General features: G+C 43.5%; 1 protein-coding gene across 4 annotated transcripts in view; it reads left to right on the top strand.

The window, feature by feature from the left end:
* The window catches only part of SDCCAG8 (SHH signaling and ciliogenesis regulator SDCCAG8), a 1515443-nt gene that overhangs the window by 208359 nt on the left and 1293670 nt on the right, over positions 1-13414 (top strand). The window lies entirely within an intron of this gene.

The raw sequence follows: 13414 nt of genomic DNA, 5'->3' as shown, positions 1-13414 counted from the left end.
TGTGGCGGTGGGGTCTGTCCCTTGGCCGGGGTGGAGGGGACACGCCTTTTAAGGAAAGCTGCAAGGTCTTGAAATGAAACATGATCCACAACAGATGGCACGCGCTGCTGCTCACTCCCCACAGCTAAACGCTGTGGGAGTAAACCTTTTCATAAAAGGTGGGACATACACCCGCCTTTGGCCAATTGCGTGCTTTAATTTTTGAAAGCCACACGCAAAGGCCAATAGCATTTGTGGAAAATCGAACACCACACGCACGAGTTTTCAGAAAGTCTGAAGTGATTCCAAGAGGCCTTCTCCTAGAGCAGCACATGTGCGCTGCGCTAGGCTCGACCTAAAAATTACTGGAACTTACATTCCTGAAAAATTCCACAATCAGGAGCGGCTAGCAGAACAAGGTGGATTCAGAACCATGCCGGCATGGAGGACAGAGATAGGTGAGGTCAAAACATCACATGGCAAGTATACGAAATGGAAAGAATGCCCTCACCGCCTGAGATAGTGACTTGACCGCTCTCCAAAGCTATGAGGGAGCGGGACAGCGAAAAGTTAGACAACAGCTATTGTCTGTGGTTTTGATAACAGTATCTTCACTTAGTCTAAGTCTTAGTCTAGGGACAATTTGTGCTTTGCGGTTTGCTTTCGATAATTTTCTTAGTGCTGTTTTGTCTCTGCTTTCATTTTTAGCAAACAAAGACTTTGGGGGTACCATGTTGGCAGCTGGATTAAAATGGGACTTATTTTTTTTAACCCAGTTTCATTATCCGTGCCCATGTCATTGTTCCTAAAAGAGTAATGAAACCTAACTTTTCGTAAGAAATGGTGTCTTCCTATCCTTCTCTGAAACAGATTGCGCTGATGGGCTAGGATGAAACTGAGATCTCAATGAGGATTTTATTTGCTAAAAATGGTGTTGGTTATATTCAACACCATGGTCATATTTGATTCTTTTGTAGACCGGACCCTTGCTTGTATTTATTATTGGGGAGTGTTCCTTCCACTTTGTCTGCCAGGCTTTTTTGTTTATTCCTCTCCCAAAGCCTCGTCCATAGCCCATTCCTAAAGAAAGTCTCCCCTTCGGTCCAAACGATATATTAAAGGAAATGTATTCTGGCCAATATCCAGTTTGCTGGTTTTGGCGATTTCTCTGATCCTTTTTCCACTGTCTCGATCACATGAACTGGATATTCAGTTTGAGCCTACCTTATCTCTTCTCTCTTTCTGTTTGGGGGTCTGAAATTCAGGACTTGTCTAATATATGCTCTCGTGTAGGTCGACCACTTTTTTAAATGAAGGTTTCCTCATTAAGTAACCCATCAGATTTTTTCTTTGCCATTATATAAGTGGGCTATGAAAATCTGCTCTTAACACAATTTTAAGTAAAACAGGACCTACAAAATAACATATACCCGTAAATCGTTGATAAAAAAGAGTTCCACATGAATCCGGCTATCAGCTTGCACATTTTATAACTATATACTTGATGGATGCCTTGTGGGAAAACTTATGTTCAAGACAGTAGGCATGAATTAGTTATGGTGTTAAGCCAATGATGAACGCTGTATTGGTTCATTGGCAAACGCTATGTCATATGCTACATGTCAGATCTGTTTCTTATGCAACGTTACAGAAAAGGCTGTAGGTGTAACGTAATTATTTTGAAAAGCTCATATTGAAGCCAAGAGGCCTTTATTGATGGGCTATCATTATACTCTATGAAAGGCTGGTGATAGGTGTTTTGTTACATTGAAGATCACAGATTGCCATAACAGGCAAGAGTTTTGGTGATGGTTTTTCCCTCTGACAAACCTTGGGATTAGAAGATTGTGAATGTTTGAATGGGTCAGACTACTGCAGCCATTGGTTTTATTGCCTTGTGAGAGGTGGCATTTGCCTTCTCACACGTACACATCTTCTTGGAATTGACTATGCTTCAATGCAAGGACTGTTGAGCCAATTAATTACTTTTCTATGGTCTCCTGTTATATGCCCACCATTGATTTATTTCTTCCTGCTTTCTTTCATTTTTTCTTTATTTAGGAGTCCCAGCAGCACCCTAGATAGGGCTACTAGTCGGCTTGCTTACTCTCCTTTCATTTACATTGCGCCTCACCCCAGACATCTATTGCTTGTAAACAGGGAGGCCATCTTTGAATGGTATTGTCCTTAGTATGTAATTATAAGAGTGTTTGAAATTGGCTGTCAAATTTAGAAGCAACGTATTAGCTATCTTTGATCGGTACACCAATGATACACTATGCACAGTGCTATTCTAAGACAGCCACCCAATGCGGTGTCTGAGTAGGCCATCTTAGAATGGTATTGTATCACTGTATTACATTTACAAGATGGCCAGCACATTTTTTCTAAATATGTCGTTCATGTTAGCACTTTAAAATAATGATAGCTATGCTTAGTACAATACTATGATTGCTGTCCACTGGTGTGTTTATAAATGATTGCACGAGTGTGAGCATGAGTGACACAGTGCATGCATTATGAGTTATGCAGTGCCTATTCTCTGCAGTCACTGAACTGTTCAAACCTCTTCATTCTCATGGCCCTGGTTTTGGGTCTGTCTTTGAGCCTGGCAAATGAGTGTTAAATAATTTGAAGGAATGTCGACCAATATTGGGAAGACTGTCTCAGAAATCTGCTACTTAATTGGAACAATTTGTTCCATTGCCAAAATCATGCGCATGAGAATTACAACATGAAATGTCACTGGGTGTACTGTCTTAACAGTTGCTCAAATTGAGTACCCCCCAGTTGTCCACTTCAACAATAGATTAACACAGATGCGGTTTCAGATTCCTTGATGAAATTGTGACGTTTTTGGCCCTATCACTGTCGCAGAGTCTAGAAAGGAAGCAGATGATGACCGGATGTCATCACTTGAATGCTACTACATTATGTCATACAACTCACAGAGGACTTCACAGACCTATATTGCAGATAATTTAGAACTATCCATAGACATTCTAGCCTGCTAGAGGGAGTTGAAGACAGGAACAAGGTGGCTTTTGTTTGGGGAGGTAATTCCCAAGAATGCCGAAGATCAGATTTAAAAGACCATTTAATGTATAATTAGCTCCCAAAGTTCTGTATTGGTGCAGGAACTTCAGGCATACCACGAAACATTTGGTGCATCGTTCTGGGTTTTAGGATTAGGATTGGGGTTTAGGATTACCACAGAGAAGAATGTGCTGTGACAAGGAGGTTTTAATAGTGTGGCTGGGTCTGAACTGGGGTGGCAAAGTGAGCTAAAGAAAGATGATGAATTCAACCCAGATCTAATAGTAACTGGGAGTGAGTGTCTGAAAAGTTTCAGTGCTCCATCCATCTTCTCCTTGTGTTTGCTTTATTTGCCCTGAGTTGGCAGGGTATGTCCAGAAGTGGCTCCCATGCTCAATTTGCCACTGGATTCAAGCTATCCTGGCTAATGAGGGGTGTTACCACGAAACCGGTCCCAGGATGCTTGTTTCCAGTCCAGGGTGGACCTGGCCGGGCAATTTGGGCTGGACTGTTCCCTTGAGGAACAGGGTGAAGACTGATTTGCATATGGCTGGGTCTGAACTGGGGTGGCGAAGTGAGCTAAAGAACGATGATGGATTCAACCCAGATCTAATAGTGACTGGAGGTGAGTGTCTGAAAAGTTTCAGTGCTCTGTCCATCATCTCCTTGTGTTTAATAGTATTTAAGGCATGTTTTTAAAGAGAAACCTGACACTCTCATAGAATCCAGCAGGCGCTGAGTCCTATTGCGTGTCAGATGCAGGCAAGATATCATTCTCTGTTAAGATCTATTCCCCTTAGTCATGAGTGTTCTTGTAAAAAGAAAAAGCCAGTACAGTGCTCCAGTTATAGGAAAACAAAGAGACTGTGTTCTTAACATTTCAGAATCTGCTCAGTTTCCTCCAGCATCCTCAATTAAATTTGTAAGTACAGCATGCCGATCTCTGGTCACTTTTCCTGACTCTCATTCTTTTTCACTTCTTTAAGATTTTCTTTTTATCATTTTTTTCCATCTGTATAAAAAGTTTTGCTATGTCAGAAGCCTGTTTTTAAGCGCTATCCTCTACAGCAGGTTTCTTTCAGCGATGCCTCATTTTGCTGCCAGTTCTTTTACTTTTTAGGTCTGGGCTAGAAACAGTTTTAGCTGTTTTGCATAGCTCCTATAATAAAGAAGACCTATTTTTACAAATGTATGTGTTGCCTGTTTTGCCCTGAAGCCATAGACCTTCCTTTGAAGTGACTTAGTGAATATTTTGGGTAAGTACTGGAATATGGCAGTCACAGACCGTATCCTATGTCTGTGTCCAGGCTGCTACCTTGTCACCTCTTGTCTGAGTACACATATTGTGGTGTGCTTTCATAGCATACCCTTAGGGAAGGAGAGGCACATGTCATGTATTACCTTAAAGATAATCAAGATACATCATACTGCCTACCACTAATCCTACTTCCAACTAAACCCAGTCACTGATCTCTTAGGTTTTTTCTACTGGGGCATCCCAGGTCCTTACGCTTGTCTCTACTTGTATTTCGGCAGCATCTTCGTTGCAAAATGAAGGCTACTGTACACCCTGCAAGTTTATAAAACTTGAGTATCCCTCACCTATGGCTCAGATAACCACTGAACCCCTATCCCTCTGGAGCAGTGGCGGCTCCTCCGCTAAGGAGCTTCGTTTCTCTGCTTTTTGCAGTGAAACAAAGGGAGAATAAAATGATAATAACTTGTGTTATTATCATTTTATTTTCTCCTTCTTCTGCAGCTTTGCATGAGGTGGCGGGGCAGGGGAGGAGTGGTAGCACCCTCCTAAGTGCGCAATGACTGCTTAGCCGGCCCTTTTGGGCCGCACAAACAGTCTTGCGCACTTTGCATGTTCTCCATGCAGGCTGCATTACAGCCTGCGTGGAAAACATGCCCAGGCTCCCAGTCAGCGTCTGAGCACTGAAACACAGTGCTCAGACCAATAAGGCAGCATTATGATTGGCTGACTGGGAGCCTGGGTGTGTTTCCTGTTGAGGCAGAGTGAGGGAGGACTGTGAGGAGGGACGCGTTGAGGAAACGGCGAGAAGGTACGTTTTTACTTTATTTTTTTATACCCGCTTCCCCCCCGCGTCTTCGAAACGCCTCCTGCCCCCCTACCTTTGATCCGTGCCAGCCGCTGCTGCTCTGGAGTCCTTCTGCAATAGGCCTGGCAGCCATTTGCTCTGTGTCACTCTTTTTTCATTTAAGATCTTCTTTTTTGTATATATTTTGCAAAAGGTTGTATGGACCTCAGCGTATGTGTAGCCTCATAGGAATGCATGTATCCAAGGACCTTTCCAATTTCAAGTACATAAAAGTTGTAGTTTTTTTTACCAAACAGTAAGTTATGATCTTTCCCATATTCCTATGTATGTATAACAGTCGTGGGTCATAGAAGGGCATAAGCAACTTAGAATAGCAAATCTCCCCTTCTCTTTAAAAGTGGGAAATACCATTCTTCTGTTTATCCAGAGGTTGCCCCCAGAACTCCTGAAGCCGACACTAATGCAGCCTGTTGCGCCCTGTTAGTGCCTGTTTCTCTTTCAGTTAACTAATCTCACACAGAGGCCTAGGTATTTGAGTTCTTTATGTATAGACTGTCTTTTAGAATGTTCATATCTTATTCCCTTTTCTTTTTATTTGAAAATACTGGACCACTTTTGTTTGCGACGCCCTCCCAACATTGTTAATGTAGCACCAAGACCAGAATCTCCAAAGCTTTTAAATCTCTGTGTATGCACAGAAGAGCTTGTCTCTTTTGTTGAGTTTTGTGATATTGGTCATGTACAATTAGCACTTATTTTCATAGGAATTGTTTCTTTTTGCCTGGTCAGTTTTGCAGCACTACCTTTTTTTTTTTTTTTATGGCATGTCAAAGTGAAGCCTCTGGATGGAAGAGAAAGGCTTTGTTATTTCTGCATTAGTGTTGGACTCGCCACTCCTACCTTCTTTGCCAATGTGTTTTTAATACACCTTTTAAATTCTTCTTCAGTTTTAGCTTGCATACTCATATTATTAGATTGTACTCCCATATTCTCTGCGGACTACAGCTTTACTTTCTTATTGGTAAGGGGTTTTGCATCTGTAGAATCTAAAGCAGATATCTGAGCAACAGTTTTGTTTTAGTCTTTCAAGTGTAGGGATCACTTTCCATTCCCTGATACTCGGGATTAAACCATTCTGTCGACTTGCACATCCAAATGAAGTGCATAAATGCATGTCCAGGGACTCTAGGATCTGTCTTTCTTCATCATAGATTTCTCCCACCCTTCCAATTTTGCTTTTAGTTGCTTCTTTTTCTTGCATCCATTGATTTCAAATTCAGGTGTCTCTTTGGCATCTTATTAGGTTGAGCCTAGAGCGAGGCATGCTGCATTGGAGTATGCACTTGAAGCCCCGCCTACTCTCTGCTCATATTTGTCATTGGCTTGTGTCATTGTCCTTCATAAATGCTGGCTTCTGATTCGTAAATAGGCTTGTTTGTCCCTCCTTGGTACCGCCTTGTCTGCATTTGTTACCTCCCATTACGACTGGACCTTTTACTTGGCTTGTTACACGGTCTGTGTTATAAGTCAGTGAGCACTATTTTGTTTATTGACTATTGGGAACAATGGCGGCTGCTTCTTGTATTTGCAGTGCGCCCACACAGGACAATGGTGGCTGCTTTTCGTATGAGGCACAGGGTCAGACTGATTTGCATATGGCCATGTCTGAACTGGGGTGGCAGAGTGGGCTAAAGAACGGTGATGGATCAAACCCAGATCTGTTGACTGGGTGTGAGTGTTTGATTGGTTCTGATGCTCCGTCCATCACCACCCCCTTTTGTACCGCTTTGTTCGCCATAAGTTGGCAGGGTATGCTCAGACGTGAGTCCCTTGCTCACTTTGCCACTGGATTCAAGCAAGCCTGGCTGAAGACGGCTGAAATGCCAGAAACCGGTCCTGGGAAGCTTGTTTCCGGTCCAGGGAAGGCATGGCTTGGCAGTTCGGGCTGGACTGTTCCCATGAGGCACAGGGTCAGACTGATTTGCATATGGCCATGTCTGAACTGGGGTGGCAGAGTGGGCTAAAGAACGGTGATGGATCAAACCCAGATCTGTTGACTGGGTGTGAGTGTTTGATTGGTTCTGATGCTCCGTCCATCACCACCCCCTTTTGTACTGCTTTTCGTATGGAGCGCTATGCCTCTCTAACTTTAAAAGTGGCTGCCCTCTACCCCCACAGCACTCACGGTACAATTAAAAACAAATTACTTTTACGATGAACGCAGCGCCCGCTTCAGGGACACCTTGCTCAGTTTCACTTTTTTGTTTTTAAACTTTAATGGTGAGCACGACACCCGCTTCATGGACACCACGCTCTGCATTACAATAGGTCTCGCTTTTGCCAAACTTTGACCTATTGGTATTGTAAATAACAATGTCTTTTAATATTATAAAAAGCATTGCCATTTGCAATGCCGTTAGCTCAGAATCTCGCAATTGCGAGACCTATTGCATTGTATATGCTTGTTTTATTCTGGAGGTGGTGGGGGAGTCACAGATAGAATGCAGATGTGAGTCACGTCAACTCCAGTTACTCACCACACAAAATCTGTTTTGGGCGAGACTGTTATACCGAGATGCAGCTAAGGGAAACTGCTACTGCTTCAGTGGAGTACCTACAAAACTTTGGGTCTCCTGCAACATCAGAAGAGTGAGGCAGTGAAAGAGTGAGCTCACTCCTTCCCACCACAAAATAAGCACATATAGACGTGTTGTAATATTGAGAGTGGAGTGTCAGAATGGGGCACAGGTGTAGTAGTTGGGGGAAACATAGCGTGGCCTGCACTGAGGCCCCAGTAGAAAGTGGGGTGAGGGAATTTCTAAAAGCAGTCAGGCACCAGAAAAGGTACCATGACTTGGCATCTCCAGTTTCTATGCATGTGAACATGAGGGTACTGGCGCTTGCGCTGCAGGCTGTGCAGACATCTCAGAGTCTCCTGCGGACCAGACTGTGCTGTAGTCAAGAGAGGAAACTTCGGATGACATAGTGTGCTGACCTGTCTCCGAGATTTGTAATCACAGAAGAGACGGAGGACCACGGAGGAGCAGGATTGACAGGGTGGAGAAATACTGAAATGCATGGAGTACAGATAGGGGCAGGTGCACCACAACATAGTCCAGAATGTAGGAGGTACAAGGAAAAGCATAATAAATGACTTTAATTAGCAACTACATTCCCTGGGGAATCCAAAGGGGAGGGGTAGGACAGCATTGTAGGAAGCACTAACTAGTGTTCCCATGTTTCGAAAAGTACATTGAAAGCTGGGGAAGGCTGAAGAAAATGCTGTGAAATCAAAAGACACATAATTGATGGACGGAATGCAGAACAAATCAAAACATTCTCCCCCAGTCAAGAGATCTGGGTTAAATCCATCATTCTTTTGCTCACCATGCAACCCCAGTTTAGACCTGGCCATATGCAAATCAGTCTTGACCCTGTGCCTCATGGGAACAGTCCAGCCTGAACTGCCAAGCCAGGTCCTCCCTGGACCGGAAACAAGCATCCTAGGACCGGTTTCGAGGTTTCACCCAGTGAGCCCGGGACCTACGTCTAGGCATACCCGGCGCACTTAGGGCGAGAAAGCAAAAGACACACAATTGATGGACGGAATGCAGAACAAATCAAAACATTCTCCCCCAGTCAAGAGATCTGGGTTAAATCCATCATTGTTTTTGCAAGAAAATGCTGTGGCACAGTAATCAAAATGGACAAATATACCTAAAAAGCCAAGTGAAATGAAAGGGACGGCTCTCAGCACGTGAACGGAGGAAGTGATAGTCTCATCTACAGACATGTTCCCAGCAATTACTGAGTCCACAGTTGTGAGTTAGGTGACAATTTGCTCTGTAGAGGAATAGGTAGCGCTTTTTCTTCAAGATTTTAAGAACATTTCCATCAGAAAGATAGAAGCCTGACTTTTTCCTCTGCAGAAGGTTGCAGTAGTAAACTAAGATCCTGGAGAGCAAACCTTAAGATCCTATGGTAGGGTTGGTCATATTTTATTAAACTCTTGGAGGGAGGCCAGGAGCTAGGGAGCGAAGCGGGCAAGACACAAAGGCAAGCTGGCCAGAAGATCCCAGGCAGCAACTGTGGCAGTGCGTGACAGAGCACCAGGTGAACAGGAAGGAGGTGCAGGTATTGGGACAGCGGAGAAGTGCAACGCAGAAGAGGCAGAAACCAGTAAGAATGAGGAGGAAGCGGCTGATGAAAGTAAGGGGTAATGCTTACCACAATTTCAAACAAAAGTCAGAAATTACCTACAGTGGAAGGTGGCAGCTTCCTGACATTGAACAAAATCTTCAATGCTTAGCCAGTAATAAAGGACAAACGGGGCGAGGCTGGTGGTTTGATGGACTGGAACTTGCCATAACTGTTTCTACTCCCGAAGAGAGGTTGCAAACATCTTGAGTTAGAGAGAAGGGTTGGTTGAATGCCTTCTGTTGAAAGTGTTCGGGTGAGAGGTAAGCGAAGTTGTCATAAGAGTTGTAGCATGTGGGGAGCAAGCAACTGGGATATAGGGAAGATACCATCAAGAAATACGCCTGTGTAGATTCATTGCACAGTAGAGTTTGCATAAAAGGGACTATGGAAGGGACATTCCTGCTTGAAATTACCATTATTTGTTTGATTAATCATTTTATTTTTACAATGAAAATAAAAATATTTTATTATAAAGAAATGTTTCTGTTAATGGTGCATCAAATTGGTCAGAGATTACTATTGTGACTTTTCTCCAGGGCCACAAGCCTAGGGCTCTATTAAATAATGGCAGGTTTTCTTTAATGTGAGAGTATACACAGTGTCTGCCTGCTTCCTTCCCTCAGGCGGGTTTGCAGCTCAGAAGCAACAACCATCGCCCATATTCTTCCTTCTGCCTTCAGTTACTCTTTGGTAGCATTCTCTTCTATCAATTTACGCAATGTAACCTGGCGACAAAAGTTAAGGTGGTGCTTGGCTTTGAAAATGATGTTTGCGTTTCAGAGCTCGAGAGACATTGATCACCCTTTTCCCCCTAGGAAATAGCTTCTTTGAAGTCTACTTAGGGTTCTATAAAGTGCTTTGCTAGCTGCCGATATAACTTACTGGTGTGCCACAGATGTAACCCTCTTGGTAGATTTCCGAAGGTCTTCCATCTCCTGCATTAATTACCACGTGGGCCTGCTGAGTGGAAAAACTGACAGGGGCTTGGGGGGGCGTGACGGTCTGGAGACTGCGGTCACAGACCCAAGCAGGGATGTTTGGGTGGAGCCCTCAAGAAGTCGTAGAATGCAACAATAGTTAAATTACAAACTTTATTTTACACTAACCTGAATAAAAAAATGTCAAGCAATTATTGCAATGATTATTAGAGCTTTAACAAAGGTGAGTAATGAAAGCCACAAAAAACAATCAAATTATTTTTGGCTGCTCTTCTGAGTAAATGTATGCAATTCCCGCATACCCCAGCCTTTCCTTGTCAGGACTCCAAGTTCACAGATGTGTCGCACTTTTTTCCTTCTCGGTGTCCCATCAACTTTTTATTCTTGTCTCTGGTTACACAGAAGTTATTTGTACTATATTGCAATGCACAAAAAAAATAATCAGGTTGCCTTTCTCAGTATGTTTATGGAAACAAGCCGTGAGAACTACACAGGTATGAGGCTTAATATTAGCAGTGAGAATTCTGTTTCCCAATGCTCCATATTGCTAAGTTAGAATGTAATTATAATTATACATGTTTATGAACACATTAAAAATGACCCCTTTCACGCTTGCATAGCAGAATACTAAAACCCCCATGGTATGCATCTGTACCAAGAGGCTAGATTCAAAGGTCATTCATCACAAAGATATAAGCTCACAACAGCACTCCACCTCACCCTTGCAGTGGTCACAGTAATGATCGGCTCTCCTGTTGGAGATGGCCAGCATACTCAAAATCTGGCAAATGCTCCAACATGAGAGACACCTTGAAAGAGCCGCTTTGTAATTGAAAGGCCCCTGCCCAAAGGCCGTCAGCTGTTGACTGAGTTGCCTGTTGATGGCCTCAGTCACACGAGGCACAGTGTCTTCACTGGAAGCAACCCCCAAAAAATTGGCTTCAAGTAAACAGCAGTGACTCCATCTTGCAGATACTTTCATCAATTTCTCGGTAGGAGAGAAAAGGTGTCATAATTTCTTCCTGGTTGAGACAGTATCACTGGGTTCAACTGAGTGTTAGATATAATAGCTTCATGGCACACTGCAGTTCATGAAAAAAACCATTGATTGTTCCTCTGCATAACACATGTTTTTGTCATTTTTGCAACAAGTTTATATCTGTGCCACAAGACCAGTGTCATCAAGGGCTCTGATCCAGGTACTTACATGTGAACCTGAAAGCGCCATTTATTAAACTTCTAGCCTTTTTACGAGTACGGTGGCCCTGGGACCGCCATGCATGTCGTGGCAGTCCGACCACCATCAACCCAGCTGTTTGACTGCCGTATCACGATTGTGATGGAATCGTCACAAGACCGCCGGGATCCAGGATCCCACAGCAATGGTGATGTGGAAGGGGGCAGAAAATGGTTGCGGTGCCAATGCCGGCACCGCCAAGCAGATTATGACCTGCAATTCCACTACTCATTTCATGGCAGGGACCCCGCCATGAAAAGGGTTGCGGAAATGCAGATAAGGGGGCCCCAACAGGGCCCGGGAAATTTGCCCATGGGATTGCGAGAGGGGTCGGGCACATGTAGTGCTCCCCTAGAATTGCACCTTCATCCGTACACTGTGTGGCATGTACGACATGGTACATGCCACACAGTGCACAAACGTGCTGTAGGTGCTGTCACGGTGGTGGTATGCTGCTTAGGCCTTCTCATGATCCGAACATACCCGCTGCTGCCGCATCGCCCGCCCTGGATTCAACTTGTAATTCGTCGGGCGGATTCACCATGGGCTTGGTAGTCTTCTTGGAACCATCCCGGTGGCGGTCCTACAGGAAGACTGCCAAACTCGTAATAATGCCAATAGCCTAATTCTTTTTGTAGTGAATATGATGCTAGATTGCTCATAAAATGTACATGCAAATGAGAATTTGTGGCAAAATGAGCGGTCATATGTTCCTATTGTACAGAAAATAAAGTTACCTTTAAAAATGAACACAAATAATATGTGAAATAATGAAAGCATTATTTGCCAAACAAAACTCATGGTGGCAGTTACTTGATTTGAATTAATCACAATTACAAACCAAAGTTCCTAGTGCAGTAAATGTATTCTAAATATTCAAAAGAATGCTGCTCTCTAACTTTGCTAATTATCTGGTGTTGATCTGAATGTTTTTTGGGTGTAACTGCAAGGAATAGATGGTTGGCCTAAAGATGATAGAATAGGAGCTTATGCTAGTCCGAACCATGATTGGAGGAAGGGAAGGGTCTTTATATTCCAAAATGCTTCGACCTCATGCCCTAAAAACTCAATGCTTGCTCGGGTAAGACTATGGATGGCACCGTCTGATCCCAGAGGCACTCCTGATCTCTGTGCCTTAATCACTTCTGTCTCAGGCAGGCTGTAAATGCCAGCTTTTTTCATGCATAGACTATGCATGCAAGAAACTGCCATTGATGGAGCTGTACAGGGGGAGGAATGATGGCGGCACATAGTATGTGCAGTATGTCCAGATGACCCCATTTTGGACTCCTTATCTCCAGACCACCTCAGTCTCAGGCTGTCATATGTTGGTGAGACCTGTATAGAATGTGGAAGGGTGCACTATAATTGAGTGGCCTTGTCCCCATTGCTGCAGATTTCCCACCATTCATGAGCTGTGATTTCACACTTGAAAATATAAGGAACTGTGCAAAGTGTGGGCTATACAAGAAAACCATTCTGGCGACCTAGTTCTTAAAGGTATCTTCATGCCATTATAATTACTCTTTGAAATTATTAACTAAATTTCCTTCACAATTGGCAGTATATTAACACTGGTGTAGCAATGTATCGGGCATTTATCCGTAAAAGAAAGTTCTGCTATGTATTTGTACAGGTATGTTTTTTTAAGAGGAATACCGTCTCCTTTTTTAAGTGTTTCCTGATGGCTACCCAGTTGGAGAGCAAGAATGCTCTTTAGAGGTTTATTCATTGAAATGTACCTTGTATCTGTATGCGCCACATCCTATTAGAAGATTGGTATGTTGTGAGCTCCATTGAAGACAGTGGAGTGCTCCGGGCATCCAAAATTCCAATGTTTGTTCACAACTGTTGCTGTGAACAAAGACCTCACGGAGCCCGAGGGGATTTCCGTGAGGCTTTTGTTTTACAAATTGGAACATTCTGCCCTCTAGGGGCAGAGTGTTCTAATAGTCTTAGAG

Source organism: Triturus cristatus, chromosome 6 (assembly GCF_964204655.1).
Source record: "Triturus cristatus chromosome 6, aTriCri1.1, whole genome shotgun sequence".
Classification (NCBI taxonomy): Eukaryota; Metazoa; Chordata; class Amphibia; order Caudata; family Salamandridae; genus Triturus; species Triturus cristatus.
This window is presented reverse-complemented; position numbering and strand designations above follow the sequence as displayed.